At 41.5% G+C, this 19,573-nt stretch overlaps 1 protein-coding gene and 1 long non-coding RNA gene across 3 annotated transcripts in view; one reads left to right on the top strand and one right to left on the bottom strand.

The window, feature by feature from the left end:
- Positions 1-746: 746 nt before the first annotated feature.
- LOC140202197 (uncharacterized) lies at positions 747-19,047 on the bottom strand. The gene is made up of 6 exons (XR_011887032.1): positions 18,997-19,047; positions 18,570-18,846; positions 17,704-17,803; positions 13,693-13,838; positions 6,176-8,325; positions 747-1,042 (listed from the first exon to the last, which is right to left on the bottom strand). It is a non-coding gene; the product is annotated as an uncharacterized lncRNA (long non-coding RNA).
- Positions 19,048-19,292: 245 nt separating this feature from the next.
- dusp10 (dual specificity phosphatase 10) overlaps positions 19,293-19,573 on the top strand; it is a 38,280-nt gene continuing 37,999 nt past the window's right edge. The window contains exon 1 of one of the 2 annotated variants that reach the window (XM_072267060.1): positions 19,293-19,453. The gene's annotated coding sequence lies outside the window, so the exon portion shown is untranslated. Of the gene's footprint in view, positions 19,558-19,573 lie in introns of both variants that reach the window. The other variant, XM_072267061.1, reaches the window with a different exon arrangement.

Genomic DNA, 19,573 nt, shown 5'->3' with positions numbered 1-19,573 from the left:
ATCAGATTCCTTCTTCTCCAGCCCTTTACCTTTCCCACCCATCTGGCTTCACCTATAATCTTTGAGCTAGTCCTCCTACCCTTCCCCCACCTTTTAATTCTGGCATCCTCTCCTTTCCTTTCCAGTCCTGAAAAAGGGCCTTACTCCAAAACATCGACTGTTTATTCATAAAGCCATAAAAAAGTACAGCACAAAAACAGGCCCTTTGGCCCATCTAGTCCCTGCAGAGTCCATTTAAACTTCTTACTCCTATCAACCTGCACTTGGACCTTTGCCCTCCATACCCCTACGATCCATGTACCTATCCAAACTTTGCTTAAATGTTAAAATTGAGCTCACGTGCACCACTTGTACTAGCAGATTGTTCCACACTCTCACAACCCTCTGGATGAAGAAATTTCCCCTCATGCTCCCCTTGCGTTTTTCATCTTTCACTCTTAACCTATGACCTCTGGTTGTTGTCCCACCCATTCACTTCCATAGATGCTGCCTGACCTGTCGAGTTACAAGATCTGATTGACTTGGAGATCATTTAGGAAGAGTTTTTAACCAACATTAGTGAGAATACCCTGGAATACTGAGGATCAATTTAGGGATTTAAGATGCATCAAAGTATTAAGGAAAACTAAATGGCAGTACAGTATTGAAAGAATCATAAAGCCATTGCCATCCACAAGAAGCAAGAAGCCTGCCATTGCAGCTATTCTTTATTTTTGAAATGGAATTCATCTTAGACTTAAGCACAGAGATACACCTTACAGAAACACCAAAACATAGGCATAAACAATAAAAATGACAAGATCAAACCCCCCCAAAAAAGCTGTGAGGGAACTGATTTAAGGAGGTGGATTTCAGAGAGTTGATGCTACATATCTGGGGATGCAACGAATGGGTAGGCTTCTGGAGACCGAAGTTGGTCAATAACATAATATGTGCACTGCTTTCGGAGCAGCTGTCAACATTCTCCTTGCTAGTGCATCCTTTTATTAATGCCATTCCTATTCAGATCCTCTTCCTTTCCCATTTATTTCAGGTCACATGGCTGAATGACAAATCATAAACACAAGAGTCATAGAGAAGCACAGCACAGAACAAGACTTCAGCCGATATAGTCCACACCAAAACCATTTAAACTGCCTACTCTGTGGACTCTGGGAATCCAGAGTAACGCGCACACACACACACACACACACACAATGCTGGAGAAATTTAGCAGGTCAGACAGCATCTATGAAGAGGAATAAATAGTCTGTGCTTACCCTGATGAAGTATCTCAGCCTGAAACGTTGACAGTTTATTCCTCTCCATAGATATTGCCTGACCTGCTGAGTTCCTCCAGCATTTTGTGTGTGTTACTATGGTTAAACAGCAACTATCTGAGTGGCCTGTGAATTCCAGTGTTTAAAACATCAGCAGAGATCTCACATAATCTATGAATCAGTGGTTGACAATCGTTTCAAATTTCATATTTTCTTACAACATAAAAGGCCACCAGGTGAAAACTAGTTTTCAGAGCAATCCTACTACTGCAATTATTTCTTCATTACCTATTCTCTCTCACATGCCTTTGCCTACCTCCTGAATCTCCTATCACCCAACTACACTGAGATGGAAACCGTTAAGACTCAAGAAAAATAAGTCTGGTCACAGGAAGAAGGCAGACAGTGCCCAAGATCATGATTAAGCCTAGTTCACTGAGACTGTGAAGCGAATATTACCTGCTACAATATATTACTCTAGCCAATGGAGAACCAATTTTAAGGTTTAATCAGGAAAAAATGGAAACATATGGCAGGTACAGTATTTAGGATCGAGTGAGTCTCTGAGGAATATTGAGTTTGTAGCAATGAATTTAAGAAGGAAAAACAAGGACCTTAAAATATTCTTGGCAAGTATGATTAAGGAGGTACCCATAATATTCTGTCAGAAGCAGGGGTGTATTCAGGGAAAGTATAAGCACTGTAACTTAGGTACAAAAAGAGTAATCTATGTGTGGAGCCAGGTGATATTGACCAAGGCCGAAATGAATATTACTCTTAATCTGTATTCACCAAGGAGAAGGACATGGAAGACAGTCATTTCACGGAGAGGTATGTGGATATCCTGGGACAGGTCAGTATTAAGCAGGAGAACATGATAGATGTTACGGCTCATAAAAGGGTTGGTAAGTCCTCAGCAATGAGACCTACCTTAGCAAGGGATGAGATAGCTAGGGCCCTGACGGAATTTTTTTTTTGCAAGTTTCTTTAGCCACAGACACAGTGCAGAAGACTGGAGGATAGGCAATGCTCTTCTGATATTTAATAAGGGCAGCAAGAATAAGCTTTGACATCAGTTATAGGAATATTATTGGAGATCCTAAGAGATATGATGTATGCAGATTTGGAAAGAAAGTGGCTGATCAAAATTGACATAGCCTTGTGTGGGGGACATCCTAGTTTACTAATTCCATTGACTCTTTTGAAGAGGTAACTAAGAAGACTGGCAAAGGCAGGGTGGTAAACCATGTGGATTTTTAAGGTACTTGACAGGGATCTGCATAGAAGGCTGAACCAGGAAGGTTAAGGGTCATGGGATCCAAGGGAAGCTGGTTGATTGAATTCAATTTTAGCTTGGTGATAAAAGGGCAGAAGGTAGTCTGATGGTGTGTGACCTTTGATTATTTGTGATATATATGAACGATTTGAATGTGATTGTAGGAGGTAGGAATAGGTAGTGTCTGACATTAAATGGAAGGTTTTGTTCTGAGAGTAAGGAAGTTTCTCTTGGGCTACAGCAGGATACAGATCAGATGGAGAGTTAAGTGGATGGCAGACTGTGAACTTGTGCATTTTGCAATGTCCTTAGAGGTAGAACATTTAAAGCAAATGGTAATAGGCCCAAAAGTAATATTGATAAACAGAGGGACAAAGTACACAGTTGAAAGTGGCAATGCAGGTAGATATTTCAAGTTTATTGTCACCTGACTGTACATATATACAACCTAATAAAACAACTTTCCTCCGGACCATAAAGCATATATCACACACAGCACAAAATATTACCACAAATAAGTTAATAAAATATAATTCAAAGTACATGCAGTGCACAGCAAAGATCAACAGTAAAGAATAAAAAGCACAGTAAACAACTCACTGTCCTAGTGATGAGACTTTGGCGGTGACATAAAAATGGCATTTGGTATGCTTGTCTTCATATATCAGGTCATAGACTATAGAAGTTTAAACATTATGTTATAATGACTGGTTAGATGGCCGTTCTAGTTAAACCATTCTAAGAAAGATGTAGTTGCACCGAAGAGAGACAGTGGAGATTCACCAAGATATTGCCTGGACTGCACTGCTTTTATTAAGGGGGGAGATTGGATATTCAGTGCTTGGGACATTCCCTAGAGAACAGAAGGTTGACCAGTGGACCTGACATGAGGTATATAAAATTGTAAGAGAATTTGATAGGGTAGATCGATTCTCTCTTCCCTCCTCACCCCACCCTAGGAAGGGTATCGGGGAAAAAAAGCATAATTTTAAGGAGGGAGGAAGGAATTTTAGAGGGGATTTGAGGGACTTTTTTTATAAACAGAGAGAGGGGAGGTGGAATCAGACAATCACAATGTTTATGAGACACTTACACACACAGTTAAACAGGCATAGAACGATATGGAAAGTTGGATTAGATTGATGGATGTTAGGGTTGGCATGGACATTGTGGACCTTTCCTGAGCTGTATGACTCCGCTGGTTATGAGAGAGACAGCACAGAATTTCCAAAGGCCATTCATTTGTTCCTTTCCATTCATCAGACTATTTAGGCTTTGTAAACAGATTGAGGTGAAGGAACCCTTAGGAGGCAGTGATCATAATATGATTGAGTTCACTGTGAAATTAGAAAAAGAGAAGCCGAAATCTGATGTGTCGGTGTTTCAGTGGAGTAAAGGAAACTACAGTGGCATGAGAAAGGAACTGGCCAAAGTTGACTGGAAAGAAACACTGGCGGGAAAGACGGCAGAGCAGCAGTGGCTGGAGTTTATGCAAGAAATGAGGAATGTGCAAGACAGGTATATTCCAAAAAAGAAGAAATTTTCGAGTGGAAAAAGGATGCAACCGTGGTTGACAAGAGAAGTCAAAGCCAAAGTTAAAGCAAGGGAGAGGGCATACAAGGAAGCAAAAATTAGTGGGAAGACAGAGGATTGGGAAGTCTTTAAAACCTTACAAAAGGAAACCAAGAAGGTCATTAAGAGAGAAAAGGTTAACTATGAAAGGAAACTAGCAAATAATATCGAAGAGGATACTAAAAGCTTTTTCAAGTATATAAAGAGTAAAAGACAGGTGAGAGTAGATATAGGACCTATAGAAAATGATACTGGAGAAATTGTAATGGGAGATGAGGAGATGGCAGAGGAACTGAACAAGTATTTTGCATCAGTCTTCACTGAGGAAGACAGCAGGATACCGGACACTCAAGAGTGGCAGGGAAGAGAAGTGTGCGCAGTCACAATTACGACTGAGAAAGTACTCAGGAAGCTGAATAGGCTAAAGGTCGATAAATCTCCTGGACCAGATGGAATGCACCCTCATGTTCCGAAGGAAGTAGCTGTGGAGATTGCGGAGGCATTAGCGATGATCTTTCAAAAGTCGATAGATTCTGGCATGGTTCCGGAGGACTGGAAGATTGCAAATGTCACTCCGCTATTTAAGAAGGGGGCAAGGAAGCAAAAAGGAAATTATAGACCTGTTAACTTGACGTCGGTGGTTGGGAAGTTGTTGGAGTCGATTGTCAAGGATGAGGTTACAGAGTACCTGGAGGCATATGGCAAGATAGGCAGAACTCAGCATGGATTCCTTAAAGGAAAATCCTGCCTGACAAACCTATTACAATTTTTTGAGGAAATTACCAGTAGGTTAGACAAGGGAGATGCAGTGGATGTTGTATATTTGGATTTTCAGAAGCCCTTTGACAAGGTGCCACACATGAGGCTGCTTAACAAGATAAGAGCCCATGGAATTACAGGAAAGTTACATACGTGGATAGAGCATTGGTTGATTGGCAGGAAACAGAGAGTGGGAATAAAGGGATCCTATTCTGGTTGGCTGCCGGTTACCAGTGGTGTTCCACAGGGATCAGTGTTGGGGTCCCTTCTTTTTACATTGTACATCAACGATTTGGATTATGGAATAGATGGCTTTGTGGCTAAGTTTGCTGACGATACGAAGATAGGTGGAGGGGCTGGTAGTGCTGAGGAAACGGAGAGTCTGCAGAGAGACTTGGATAGATTGGAAGAATGGGCAGAGAAGTGGCAAATGAAGTACAATGTTGGAAAGTGTATGGTTATGCACTTTGGCAGAAAAAATAAACAGGCAGACTATTATTTAAATGGGGAAAGAATTCAAAGTTCTGAGATGCAACGGGACTTGGGAGTCCTCGTACAGGATTCCCTTAAAGTTAACCTCCAGGTTGAGTCGGTAGTGAAGACGGCGAATGCAATGTTGGCATTCATTTCTAGAGGAATAGAGTATAGGAGCAGGGATGTGATGTTGAGGCTCTATAAGGCGCTGGTGAGACCTCACTTGGAGTACTGCGGGCAGTTTTGGTCTCCTTATTTAAGAAAGGATGTGCTGATGTTGGAGAGGGTACAGAGAAGATTCACTAGAATGATTCCGGGAATGAGAGGGTTAACATATGAGGAACGTTTGTCCACTCTTGGACTGTATTCCTTGAAGTTTAGAAGAATGAGGGGAGACCTCATAGAAACATTTCAAATGTTAAAAGGCATGGACAGAGTGGATGTGGCAAAGTTGTTTCCCATGATGGGGGAGTCTAGTACGAGAGGGCATGACTTCAGGATTGAAGGGCGCCCTTTCAGAACAGAAATGTGAAAAAATTTTTTTAGTCAGAGGGTGGTGAATCTATGGAATTTGTTGCCACGGGCAGCAGTGGAGGCCAAGTCATTGGGTGCCTTTAAGGCAGAGATTGATAGGTATCTGAGTAGTCAGGGCATCAAAGGTTATGGTGAGAAGGCGGGGCAGTGGGACTAAATAGGATAAAATGGATCAGCTCATGATAAAATGGCAGAGCAGACTCGATGGGCCGAATGGCCTACTTCTGCTCCTTTGTCTTGTGGAAATACTTAAGGAGATTGAATTCTATTTTGCAAAGAGGGGATTGCTGCAAACTCCCACCTGGTTTAAGATTGACTGGGAATAAAGGGAATTTGTCACCCTTACCCAGATCGGTCAACATGTAGCTCAGCATGTTAACTGACAACTATCTAGGAAAACGACTGAAGGCGGCAATTAGGGATGATCAATAAATGCAATGAAGTCCATGTCCTATGGACAAATGAAGTACAACAAAGACCTGCAAAAGATTGAAAATATGGTGAGAAAAATATTCAAAAGAGATTTCAAAATTCTGGCAAACAACAGAAAAGAAAGGTTTCTTTGATAAACACTGCAACAGCTCAGGGCTGCTTTGCCCATGATGTGCCCACATAATCAGAGTCTCACTGACCTCAAAATTAATTTTTCATGAATAAACTAGGTTACATAGGGCGTGCTTCTTGCTCCAACAGTTTTGTTATTTTCACCAAAATTGCTGTAAGCACCTTCCTATTATCACTCAAGTAATTGTAGATGGAAGCCTAGAAAATGCAGTTTTATGCTGAAATCTCTCAGAGACCCAGTAGGAGGTCAATATAGTGGTGTTGATGTGTTCCACTGCATGAAGATTCCAAAGCTGGAGCCATAATTATTTCTGTTTTTCTTTTATATGCTGAATATTGGTAAAATATATTAATTATATTATATGAATTATATTAATTCAGCATTCATATTGATTTTTGGTAAATAACAGAATAAATATGATCCCAAAGTAAACTGACCCATATTTAGCTTAATATTATGCACACAATATGTATCACTAGAATAAATAATGCTGCCTCTGTTGAGCAAGGAAGGACAATGAATTTGAAAGTTCCTTACTTATAGCAAGGCAAAGGCACCACTGACCCTCCTAAGTTCTAAGGTTTTTTCATAATAAGTTTGGAAATTACTAAAACAATACTGCTTAAAATGTTCAAGTTAGTCTTCTAACTCTTAAGTGTTACCAATGAAAACAGTAGTATTTTTTCAGGTTAGTACTTGGAATAACTTACTGGATGAGGGAAAATCAATTACTGTACTGGAAAAACCATAGCCAATTTCAGAATGGTTTCATGATTGGGCGTGAGTGAAAGCAAGCCTACCGCCCGCCAGAATCAGTGTATGTTAAAGATGCAGAACTGACAAAACATACCATTTCCCTCCAAGACCCTGCAGTACCTCTGGACACCGAGGTTTGCTCACTATACACACAAAACCACTCATCATTACCCTCTTGGTCACCACTGACCACCAGGTCCTCTGTACACCAGTACCCTCCAGGATATCTGCTCTCCAGTGCCCACTGAAATCTTTACTCACCATTATCTTTTGGGGCTCCTGTTCACCAATGGTTGATAGGACACCATCTCCCACTGGGAGATTTACCCAAGGTTGCCCAGAACCTCCACTCCTCATTAGACAATTCCTTTCACTATTTGATGGTGGACCCTCTGTTCATCATTGTGCACTAAGCCTTCTGCTCACCACAGCTGTATGTGACATCTGTTCAGAATTGCTCTCTACAAACTCTTCTCACCACTGCCCACCAGGACTCTGCACACCATTGTACAGTGTTGTCCTGTGGGGGGGGGGGGGGGGGTGCCTTATTATGATTGTCAAAAGCTGCTTCCTTTGTGATTGGTTAGCTGAGAAGGTGCAGCTGCTTTCCCCATTGGATAGATGCCTGGTATCCAGTTTCAAATGTCTTGGGTATATAAAATAGCACATGGAAGGGGCTTGGTCTCTCCTTCCTTTGTTTAAGACATGACCATTGGGACGGTATGCTCTGCACTCACTTTTAACTAAGTATGTTTGTTGAATGTACATATGTTTGCTGAATATTCAGATTTGTAGCATCTGTAACTTGGGGAACATGAATATTTGGTCAAATTTTTGCTGCTTGTAAATAAATGATTAATATACTTATCTGCAGAGAGTGCTTTCTGTATCACTTGCCAGATCCACGAATTTGATTGAACATTACAAGTGCTCACTGTTATCCACCAGTCTGCCTATTCCTTATTGTCTGCCAGGGCATCTGCTCATTTTTGTCCTCCAGCATGTTTTGATTTTGGAGCACTGAGGCCAGAGTACAGCGCCCCCCAACAGAGGTTGGCACTGATAAAAGGGTTCAAAGTAGCAAAAAGATCTTTCCAGGCATGAGGACAATTGGGCCATCCCAATATTGTCTGTGGAAAGATGGAAAGAAGCAAAAAATTATCACTATATCTGACTAGATTTGCTGCCAGCCTTTTTGATCAGATATGCAGCAAGTCAATTAATAATTAGTGACTAAGATCTGTTGTGTGATGACAGTAAAATGTTCAATAGCAGGCTCAAGGAGGAGTATTTGCTTGTGACCTTACTGGTTCATTTTCCCTTCTTCTCTACCATATATGGACAAGATAACTGAAAGAAGCCAAACCATTAACATGCTATCGGAATGAGCTTTAAAGGTCACCCCATGGCTTTTTCTCATTTATGTTTCTATGCATTTGCAAAGTTATAAAATTAGCTCCAGCACATAACAGAATATAAGTTAGAGCTCCAAAAAATTCTCAAATCCTAACATGAATCAGAATCTTATCAGCCTCATCATTGGATATCAATCAAATTTGAAAATTTATGAATTGCGTATCCAGATCTAAACTAGATTCAAAGGGCCATTATTCTATTTTAGAATTGCAAATATGAATTCAAAAGCTCACTGTGTAGAATTGTCATCTCTACCTTTCATCTCAGATTCTGAATATTTGAACTTTCTAATTAGCCAGAGAGCTAAATTGTTTTACAAACAAGAGAAAATCTGCAGATGCTGGAAATCCAATCAACACACACAAAATGCTGGAGGAACTCAGCAGGCCAGACAGCAACTGTGGGAGAAAAAGTACGATCGACGTTTCGGGCCTAGACCCTTTGGAGTACTCTTCATCTTTTTTCTCCAGTTCTGCTGAAGGGTCTTGGCCCAAAACGTCAGCTGTACTATTTTCCATAGATGCTGCCTGGCCTGCTGAGTTCCTCCAGCATTCCATGTGTGTTGTTTATCTATATTGTTTTCTCAGTTTTTAACAGAGGTGTTCAGGGTTAATCAACTATATGCCACACTCAATTACATCCTAAAGCTACAATTGGCATGTTTGTATTCTGTCTTTGGTCAGAGCTTTCAGAAGTTGAACTTAAAAAATAAAAACAGAAAGTATTTCTTTTACATCAGACTAAATTCAATAATTTGTTTAGCATAAAATATACAGTATATGTTTGTTCAAGTCCAGAGGCTTAAAAATAATATATTATTTCATCCTAAAAAGGTAGACCATAAAACCATAAGACAAAGGAGCAGAAGTCGGCCATTCGGCCCATCAAGTCTGCTTCGCCATTTTATCATGAGCTGATCCATTCTCCCATTTAGTCCCACTCCCCTGCCTTCTCACCAGAACCTTTGATACCCTGGCTACTCAGATACCTATCAATCTCTGCCTTAAATACACCCAATGACTTGGCCTCCGCTGCTCCCGTGGCAACAAATTCCGTAGATTCACCATCCTCTGACTAAAAAAATTTCTTCGCATTTCTGTTCTGAATGGGTGCCCTTCAATCCTTAAGTCATCCTTAATCCTCTCGTACTAGACTCCCCCATCATGGGAAACAACTTTGCCACATCCACTCTGTCCATGCATTTCAACATTCGAAATGTTTCTATGAGGTCTCCCCTCATTCTTCTAAACTCCAAGGAATACAGTCCAAGAGCGGACAAACGTTCCTCATATGTTAACCCTCTCATTCCCGGAATCATTCTAGTGAATCTTCTCTGTACTCTCTCCAACGTCAGCACATCCTTTCTTAAATAAGGAGACCAAAACTGCGCACTGTACTCCAAGTGAGGTCTCACCAGCGCCTTATAGAGCCTCAACATCACATCCCTGCTCCTATACTCTATTCCTCTAGAAATGAATGCCAACATTGCATTCGCCTTCTTCACTACTGACTCAACCTGGAGGTTAACCTTAAGGGTATCCTGTACGAGGATTCCCAAGTCCCGTTGCATCCCCGAACTTTGAATTCTTTTCCTATTTAAATAATAGTCTGCCCGTTTATTATTTCTACCAAAGTGCATAACCATACACTTTCCAACATTGTACTTCATTTGCCACATCTCTGCCCATTCTTCCAATCTATCCAAGTCTCTCTGCAGACTCTCCGTTTCCTCAGCACTACCGGCCCCTCCACCTATCTTTGTATCGTCAGCAAACTTAGCCACAAAGCTATCTATTCCATAATCCAAATCGTTGATCTGCAATGTAAAAAGAAGCGGCCCCAACATGGACCCCTGTGGAACACCACTAGTAACCGGCAGCCAACCAGAATAGGATCCCTTTATTCCCACTCTCTGTTTCCTGCCAATCAGCCAACACTCTGTCCACGTATGTAATTTTCCTGTAATTCCATGGGCTCTTATCTTGTTAAGTAGCCTCATGTGTGGCAACTTGTCAAAGGTGTTCTGAAAATCCACATATACAACATCCACTGCATCTCCCTTGTCTAGCCTACTGGTAATTTCCTCAAAAAATTGTAATAGGTTTGTCAGCCAGGATTTTCCTTTAAGGAATCCATGCTGAGTTCTGCCTATCTTGTCATATGCCTCCAGGTACTCTGTAACCTCACCCTTGACAATCGACTCAAACAACTTCCCAACCTCTGATGTCAAGCTAACAGGTCTATAATTTCCTTTTTGCTTCCTTGCCCCCTCTTAAATAGCGGAGTGACATTTGCAATCTTCCAGTCCTCCGGAACCATGCCAGAATCTATTGACTTTTGAAAGATCATCGCTAATGCCTCCGCAAACCCCACAGCTACTTCCTTCAGAACAGGTGGGTGCATTCCATCTGGTCCAGGAGATTTATCTACCTTTAGACTATTCAGCTTCCTGAGTACTTTCTCTGTCGTAACTTTGACTGCGCACACTTCTCTTCCCTGCCACCCTTGAGTGTCCGGTATACTGCTGATGTCTTCCTCAGTGAAGACTGATGCAAAATACTCGTTCAGTTCCTCTGCCATCTCCTTATCTCCCATTACAATTCCTCCAGCATCATTTTCTATGGGTCCTATATCTACTCTCACCTGTCTTTTACTCTTTATATACTTGAAAAAGTTTTTAGTATCTTCTTTGATATTATTTGCTAGCTTCCTTTCATAGTTAATCTTTTCCCTCTTAATGACCTTCTTGGTTTCCTTTTGTAAGATTTTAAAAACTTCCCAATCCTCTGTCTTCCCACTAACTTTTGCTTCCTTCTATGCCCTCTCCCTTGCTTTAACTTTGGCTTTGACTTCTCTTGTCAACCACGGTTGCATCCTTTTTCCATTTGACAATTTCTTCTTTTTTGGAATATACCTGTCTTGCATCTTCCTCACTTCTCGCATAAACTCCAGCCACTGCTGCTCTGCTGTCTTTCCCACCAGTGTCCCTTTCCAGTCAACTTTGGCCAGTTCCTCTCTCATGCCACTGTAATTTCCTTTACTCCACTGAAATACCGACACATCAGATTCTCTTTTTCAAATTTCACAGTGAACTCAGTCATGTTATGATCACTGCCTCCTAAGTGTTCCTTCACCTCAATCTCTCTAATCACCTCCGGTTCATTACACAATACCCAGTCCAGTACAGCCGATCCTCTAGTGGGCTCAACAACAAGCTGTTCTAAAAAGCCATCTCGCAGACATTCCACAAATTCTCTCTCTTGAGATCCAGTGTCGACCTGATTTTCCCAATCCACTTGCATGTTAAAATCCCCCACAAATATCATAATACTGCCCTTCTGACAAACCTTTTCTATTTCCTATTGTAATTTGTAGTCCACATCCCTGCAGCTGTTTGGAGGCCTATAAATAACTGCCATCAGGGTCCTTTTACCCCTGCAATTTCTTAGCTCAACCCATAAAGATTCTGCACCTTCCGATCCTATATCACCTCTTTCTAATTATTTAATATCATTTCTTACCAATAAAGCCACGCCTCCCCCTCTGCCTACCTTCCTATCCTTCCGATACACCGTGTATCCTTGGACGTTCAGCTCCCAGAGTCATGCATTCTTTAGCCAGGTCTCAGTGATGGCCACAATATCATACCTGCCAATCTGTAGCTGTACGACAAGATCATCCACCTTATTCCTTATGCTGCGTGCATTTAAGTATAACACCTTAAGACCAGTATTTGGTACTTTTCGCTTTGATTTCACTGCAACTTCATTGCACTGCAACTCATCCCTATGGCTATAAATTTGCCCCATCACCTGCCTGCCTTTCCTAACATCTTTACTGCCCACTATCTTAGATTTATTTCTGTTTTCCCCTTCCTCCGCTCTGTCATTCCGGTTCCCATTCCCCTGCGAAATTAGTTTAAACCCTCCGTATCGGCTCTATTAAACTTTCCCGCCAGGATATTGGTCCCCTTCAGGTTCAGGTGTAACCTGTCCTTTTTGAACAGGTCATACTTCCCCCAGAAGAGATCCCAATTATCCAAGAATCTGAAGCCCTGCCCCCTGCACCAGTCTCTCAGCCACGCATTCATCTGCCTGATCCAACTATTCTTGCCTTCGCTAGCACATGGCACAGGAGGCAATCCCGAGATTACTACCCTGGAGGTCCTGCTTCTCAGCTTCCTTCCTAACTCCCGGAAATCTCTCTTCAGGACCCCCTCCTTTGTCCTATCTATGTCATTGGTACCAACATGTACCAAGACAACTGGCTGCTCACCCTCCTCCTTCAGAATATTCAGGACCCAATCCGAGACATCCCGTATTCTGGCACCTGGGAGGCAACACACCATGCGGGTACCTCTATCAGGCTCGCAGAATCTCCTGTCCCTTCCCCTGACTATGGAATCCCCTATGACTACTGCATTTCTCTTCTCCCTCCTTCTCTCCTGCACAACAGCGCCAGAGACCCGGTCACCGTGGGCGTCCCCTGTCAGGTCATCCCCCTCAACAGCATCCAGAACAAGATATTTGTTGCTGAGGGGGACAGCCACAGGTGTGCTCTCCACTATCTGGGCATTTCCCTTCCCTCTCTTGACAGTGACCCAGTTTTCTGACCCCTGTAGCCTAGGGATGACTACCTCTCTGTAGCTCCTGTCTATCACCACTTTCCCTGATAAGCAGTAGGTCATCAAGCTGCAGCTCCAGATCCCTAACACGGTCTCTGAGGAGCTGCATTTCGGTGCACCTGGTGCAGATGTGGCCATCAGGGAGGCTGGAGGTCTCCCAGGATTCCCACATCTGATACCCTGAACAAAGCACTAACCCTGCAGGCATGCTATCTAATTCTACAGGAATGAAACAGGAAAAATAAGTCTACTCACCCACTTACTTCACTAAACAGACAAACTTTTTAAACCGTTAGCTCGTACCGTTAGCTATGAGAGGCCTGCTGTTCCTGTCTGTCCAGACCGATTCGCGAAGGGGGGGGGGGAAGAAAAAAAAGAGTTGGTGCTTCGCCCTTGCCTCTTCCCGTTTACTGCCGAAGCCCATTGAGGCCAAAGCCTACACTCTGCTCCCACTCACTCTGCTGCCAGCTGTATAGGGTGGTCTCCTTTTTAAAGTCTCCGTGCTGTCCTGTTGATGTCACACGCCTGTGCAGTCTCGTCCTTCTTGCACTCAAAGTTTTTTAAAAAAACTGCCTTCCTTCAGAATTCAGCTCCCACGACACTCTGTAATCCCGATCCAAAAGAAATGAAAATGTAATGAAAATGTGGAAAATATTTGTGGCTATGTTTTTCTTTAAATGACTTTCATTAGTGTTTCTATTGTATAAATGTACAAATAATTGGAATTTTTAAATAATTCAATTGATAGGGAGTGTCTCAAGGTTACATTGAAAGAAAAGTTTTAATGAGTGCCTTGTGGAGAAAAGCAATATGGAGAGTTTCGGGGATAAAATTCCAGAGATTAAGGTTTAGGCTCCTGATGATGAAGCAATTCTGTAATGGTCTGGAGTCTGAGCTGGAAAAGCATCCATTTCTTGACTGGGTTTTATGAATGAAGGAGATGACAGATAAGTGCAAGAATGTGGAGGTATTTGAAAACAAGATGAGAATTAAGAAATCAAATAATCAGAAGCCAGTGAAGGTTAACCAATATGGATGAATGGGTCTTGGAGTTTGAGATGTTCTGAACTATTAAAAATGATAAACAAAACAGACCATCCAGGATGGCATGGGTATAGCCATGTCTGCAAGTTACAGAGGCATAGATGAGAACTTTAACAGCAGTTAACCAAAGAAACAGTATCGAGCAATATTACAGAGTTAAAAATAGGTAACCATAGAGATGACACAAATAGAGTGTCCAAAGCACAGTTGTCAAATATGACTTCCAAGGTTAGAAACAGGCTGGTTCAGTTTTGGATGGCTGCCAGTGAGAGAGATGGAGATGGTTATCAGGAATTGTATTGGCTACTGGAGCCAATGATGGTGGCTGTAGTGTTCCCATTTTTTGAAGAATGTTTTTCTTTTTTCAAGACGATTTGTCAGACAAATAGTACAACAATTTAATTAAGAAACAGGTCATTTCAGTCTAATCCAGAGGCTTCAATCAAATTAATTTTAGGAACCTGAATGCAGAGGTCCAATTTAAGAATTTTGGGTAATAAGGATATGAATTAGGGAGGCTATAACCAGAACAATGATGTGAGGAACAAAGTGAAATGTCAAGCTAAAGGAACACATTTAATGATAATTCCATCCTTGCTTTTTCCCTACCACTATGTCTAGCCAATCAATGACATACCACCAATTTTCTTTCAAAGCGTTCTTTGGTGTTATACTCTATTTTTGCTTTGCATAATTTTGGAAACAAAGAATGTCCCTAATTCACTTCTAGGCTCCTCTGAGCTCGGTAGTTATGGATTTATGGAGGCTACAATCCTTATTATCTGCCATCAGACAAGCAAATACAATGAAATTAAGCTGTAAAAGAACCTGGTAAAAGATGTAAAAACAACTCCCCCCCCCAAAATAAAAAGGTATTAAGAAATGCACAAATCCAGGGATAATAATAGCTTTTTATGACTCATCTATAACGAGTTTTCATGACTTACTTTGATTCTTACAATTAAAGAATTGGCTTAGGAATAGGAAAGTCTTTAAAGGCAAAGTTAAAAGCACTGCGGCACAGTGATTAAAGAGGGAGACAGAAAAAGAACAATATCCAAAGTATTCACAGAAAAAGAAAACACACAATGGGAGTCAGAGAACTGTTACACAAGTAGAAACAAACTTATAAAAGTGTGAGCAATTAATTCTTGTCTTGAAGCAAAATAGCCCTTATTTTATAAGGCTTAACATCAGTGATTAAGTCCTGAGAATAGTTACGTAAAATTTAGCTCAACCTAAAATAGACCAAATGAATGCACCAACTCTTAAGGGCAAGTTGGCTGTGGAGGTGTCATTATTTTATATCTATTTCATCCTAACTATATGCTAAAAGTTACGGACTAAATAATAGCATTAAAGTAGGGGATATCTTTAAGATTAATTGAAGTATAATTACTACTTAAAAGGTTAAATCTATCAGTCATAGAATCATAGCATAATACAGCATAAAAACAGGACTTTCACCCCAACTCATCCATGCCCATCTCAGCTAATCCCATTTGCCTTCGTCTGCTCAAATCCCTCTAACCTTTTCTGATCCATATATCTGTCCAAGAGTTTTTTATAAGTTTTAATTGTACCTACCTCAACCACTTCCTCTGACAGATCATTCTATATACATACCATTCTGCATGAAGTAGCTCCCCAGGTCTCATTTAAATATTTCCCCTCTCACCTTGAATCTACAACTTCTAGTTTTTGATTCCCTTTTTCCAGGAAAAAGATTGCGTACATTCACCCCATCTATATCCCTTGTGATTTCATACACCACTATAAGGTTACCCTTTAGTCTCCTGCACTCCTAGGGGTAAAGTTCTAGCAACTCAATCTCTCCCTATAACTCAGACCCTTCAGTTCTGGCAACATTCTTCTAAGTCTTCTTTGCACTCTTTTTCTAGTTAATAACAGGATGACCAAAACTGTAACAATACTACAGTTGAAGCCTTGCCACCATCTTCTACGATAGCAACAAAACATCCCAACTTCTATACTAAATGTCTTGACTGATGAAGGCCTGCATGCCAAACTGATTCTTCACACCCTGTCTACCTGTGGCTCTGTTTTCAAGAAAGAATGTGCTTGTCCTAGCTCCCTCTGTACTGCAACATTCACTAGGGCCTTACGGTTCACTGTGAAAGTTGCAATCTGGTTTGACTTCTCAAAATGCAATGCCTCATACTTATCTGGATTGAACATCACATGCTATTTCTTGGCTAATGTAGCTAGTTGTTCAAGCTCCCCTTGTAGTACTGAGTAACAATCTTCAATATGTTACCACCTATTTTGGTGTCATCTGAAAACCTACTAACCAGTTCTTGTACTTCCTCATCCATATTGTTTTACAAATGACAAACAATCTTTGCTCTGTTGATTGAAATCTGTACCAATTCATTGGAACCCTTGGATATGCCACTCAATAAGGAATGAAACATCTGGGAAATTCTAATCCACGCATACCCAACCTTTTTTATGCCATGGACCAGTACCATTAAACAAGGGGCAGGTGGACCCCAGCTTGGGAATGCCTTACTTGGATGCACTTGAGTGCCTAGCAAAATGTAAGTGCATCACTTCATAGTAACAACCTACCTGGCCTATCTAGCACCTTCTACTCTAACCATGGCAGCATGTGCAGTGCCTAAATTAGTCTCATCAGCCCTTAGAAGCCATGGATCTGGAGTAGATGATGCAGCAGTTAACACCGCTGCTCAGATCTACATGTACGCAAGGTTGTTCCTGAGCTCTCTTTGTGGAGTTTGTGCATTCTCTCCATGACTCTGTGTGTGTGTGTGTGTGTGTGTGTGTGTGTGTGTGTGTGTGTGTGTGTGTGTGTGTATACGCACCCTCCAGATGCTCCAGCTTCCCACATCTCAAAGATATGCCGGTAGGCTAATTAGATACCTTAGTTGCCTCTAGTAAAAGTGGCAAAATAATCAGCTAGTGCCATTTGGCTGCATTTAGCTTATATGCCTAAACCTTTCCTACTCATATACAGTACCTGTCCAAAAGTGTTTTAAATATTGTAATTGTACCTGCCTCTACCACTTTTTCTAGCATTTGGTTCCACGGACTGACACTCTCTGTGTGAAAAATAAGCCCCTCAAGTCCCCTTTAATCTTTCTCCTCTCACCATAATGCAAAGTCTTTCAGTTTTAGATTCTCCTGTCTTGGGGAAAAGTATGTGACCATTCAATTTATCCATTCCTGTCATGATTTTATGTCTTTACAAGGTCACCCTTCGGCCTTCTATGCTCCAGGGAGAAAATCCCCAACCAATTCCTATAGCTGGTGACCAGAACTACCCATAACATTCCTGCTGTAGTATCCCCAACATTGTATTCATCTGTAACATGATGTCCTAACTCTCGTATTCACTGCCCCAGTCAATGAAGGCAAGAGTGCCAAACGTCTTCTTCCGCACCCTGTCTACCAGTTTCATCACTTTCAGGAAAATATGTGTTTGTTCTTCTGGGTCCACTGTTCTGTAGTGCTTTCCAGGGCCAATTGTTCAACTGCACTTCCTGCAAAATATGGCAGCAAATTATTAACAACTTTGAGGAGATTTTTTGGGCATAATTTCCTCCAATTTTAATTTAAAAGAGAACTCCATAATGCAAGGAGGTCAAGTTATTGGCTGTTATATAAAAACACACAACATTCATCTCTAAATTGCTTTTCACAATTTCAGAATGTACAAAACTGCTTCATAGGGTTAACACTTTTGAAGGGTTGTAACTGTTGGATTATAGGAAACATGGCAGCTAATTTGCAATTTCCACAGGCATGTCACCAGTTTCGGCTTCTGTTAGACTAATTAAAGCAAAACTATCGTCCAGAATATCAAGAGAAAATTACCAAAGCAGGGAATTTAAATAGTATGTGTAAGTTACAAGATACCCGTTTAAAATCTCTTCTGGGAAAAAGAAACATAAAATTGACACCTGAATATAAATTGTGTTTAATACTGAAGGACTGGGCATGATAGGGGATTCGATTGACGGTAATCAGCAGCCGGGGGATGTTTTCTTCTTTATCATACCCGGACACTTTCGTGTTTTGGAGGACAGTATGTTGGTTTTCAATCATGCTGGTATGATGATCAGCACACGATATTTTCCGCCAGGTACTGCAACTCGCCGATCTTATACACTCGAACATAACTCATATGGAAGAAATATTAACGAAATCAAATTAATCGAGCAAAGGAGAAGTGATATGATTAACCTGAATTTGATACCGCTTGCGTTCTTCATGCTTAACTAATCAAAACGTCGTCCAATCAATTACCTGGCCGGCAGCACTGACATCAGCGCTCGACATCCGGAGATTATCATTTTACCATGCTCCTCAAGTTAAACTCGTGCATTCATGTCAGGTCTGGGTTACGTTCCGGCGTAACGTTAGCGGCTGTTTTTTTTTAATGCAGTACTGTATGCTCAGCCGTAACACTGCAGAACCTGGTGAAGTTACTAACGGATACAAAATAAAGTATCCATTCCGTCGAAGCACACGGATCCCAGGAAATGCCAACATAATACTTTCACGGTCACTTTCCCTTGTAAGTCTATTCCCCACCAAAAAAAAAGTGAAACATTAGGGTCTGCACGGAATGATTTTAAACTTATTTTTATTTTAAAATAAAGTTCATGCACAAGCATTGATGTGAAGTAGTAAAGAAAAATGAAATTCAAAACAATGCGTACGAAAGGCATACCTCCGCCGTGTGTGCCTCACTACGGTCACTTTAATTGCCCCGTTGCTGCATGCGCTGTAAACACTGAATACCCACTTCATTCCGGGTCTGGGCTCCGTTTTCTGCCCGCCCATTGGCTGCCAATGATATCATGCTTGCGACATCGCGTTCCCCCTCCCTCCGTCCGTCAGTTTAGCGCCCGCCTTCCGCGACTGCCGATTGGTGAATGCGTCAAAAGGCGGTTCCCTGTCCGGAAAGCGTGAACTGCAGTGGGCTAGCTTCAATATCAATCACACAGGTGGCTCCGCCTTCGAGACAGGTTAAATTAACGCGCTGTATAAGTGCTGCCAAATTAAAGTGGCAATGATCGTGCTCGTATGCCGAATGAGTAAAAGACTCGAAATCGTAATAAATAACAGAAAGTAAATAATTAGAGAGACACGCATGTCATCAAGGTTCAGCAGAAAAACTCTGTAATGTAAGTAGATCTTATGAATGTGCCCAGGAGCTTGTAGAGGACTACCGCAGACGGGACGTGCCGCTCTCTCGCAGGCTGGGGACAAGTGTGCGCGCTGTGTGAAAGTGAGTGCGAATGTGA

This window comes from Mobula birostris, chromosome 8, assembly GCF_030028105.1.
Source record: "Mobula birostris isolate sMobBir1 chromosome 8, sMobBir1.hap1, whole genome shotgun sequence".
In the NCBI taxonomy this organism is placed as follows: domain Eukaryota; kingdom Metazoa; phylum Chordata; class Chondrichthyes; order Myliobatiformes; family Myliobatidae; genus Mobula; species Mobula birostris.
The sequence above is the reverse complement of the archived record's forward strand: the minus strand, read 5'-3'. Positions and strand labels throughout refer to the sequence as shown.